A 1,174-nucleotide genomic window follows, 5' to 3' on the forward strand; every position below is an offset into this window, starting at 1 on the left:
TTGCATTGTAATTCGCACGCGGCGAATTCCCGAGAATTGCGCCGCGCTGAATCACATTCACTCGCACTTAAGTTCGATCCGCGAACCGTGTTATCATTTTTCGTTCTGTTCTCTCGCTCTTCTTGTCACTTTCACGGCGAGATTTCACGGTCATTCACTTATCACTGCACTCCACATTGTAACACTTAATTTACACTGCACTCGCGGAAAATTATTCACACTGTCGCTTTACACATTTCACTTCATTCGCGCTGTACATATTTCACGATAACGCATTACTTACTCTCGCGAAAGGCTCAATTAAACTGTTCGACAAATGACGTCACACATTCCATTCATATATCGCGATCAATGGCTCATCAATAGAACAGTTTGCGACACCTGTCCGCAATATATTCATAAATTTTTAAGCAATTTCAAGGATTTTATGAAGGAATTATAAACATATTTGAGATATTTCTGTAAGAATTCTCTGAAAACGATTTCAATATTGCAATATACATTTTTCAAAGAAATTTTCAGCGACTTTTCAATTTTCCATTTTATTGAATAATTTTTTTTTCCAACAAGGATGTGTATATAGAGTACAAATAAAAATATTTCTATAGAAAACATGCAAGTTATAAGGTTATATTATTAATTTTAGTATAAAAATACTTACCTCCAAACGACAAAATATGTACAACGTGGGATTTCCATGAGCAATTTCGTACTTCTCTTTGCATCTTTAATGCTGGAGTAATTTCACAATTTACGGGCCAATTAATTGCAATTTCTTCTTTTGCATTTCGATAACTTTTTGTAGTGTTTCTTTATTTCGTAATGATTTTGAAGCCACGATCAGTAGCCTACTGCGACTTTATAATCCTCGTTAATAAATTCTACTAATACGCACTCGCTATCTTTCTTTTTTTTACGATGAAAGTATCTTGTTTAATAAAATAAAAGATATAACAGATAATATAAACGTCTTAATAAACATTCGACAGACAATATAAACAATGGCGAACGCACTGCCACACAGTCACACACAATGGGCTGCGTTCAGAAACATCACCCGAATGCCCCCGGGTATCATTTTATCCTTGTTGTTCACCGAATGTTAAACAAGAATAAAATGATACCTGAGTACACTCGGATGATGTTTTCGAACGCAGCCCTGCCGGCTGCCGGC

The 1,174-nt window shown here is 35.8% G+C and overlaps 1 long non-coding RNA gene across 1 annotated transcript; it reads right to left on the bottom strand.

The window, feature by feature from the left end:
- Positions 1-825: 825 nt before the first annotated feature.
- LOC112639102 lies at positions 826-1,174 on the bottom strand. The gene is made up of 2 exons (XR_003123293.1): positions 1,125-1,174; positions 826-928 (listed from the first exon to the last, which is right to left on the bottom strand). It is a non-coding gene; the product is annotated as an uncharacterized LOC112639102 (long non-coding RNA).

This window comes from Camponotus floridanus, unplaced genomic scaffold (genome assembly GCF_003227725.1).
Source record: "Camponotus floridanus strain SB8 unplaced genomic scaffold, Cflo_v7.5 scaffold466, whole genome shotgun sequence".
Classification (NCBI taxonomy): domain Eukaryota; kingdom Metazoa; phylum Arthropoda; class Insecta; order Hymenoptera; family Formicidae; genus Camponotus; species Camponotus floridanus.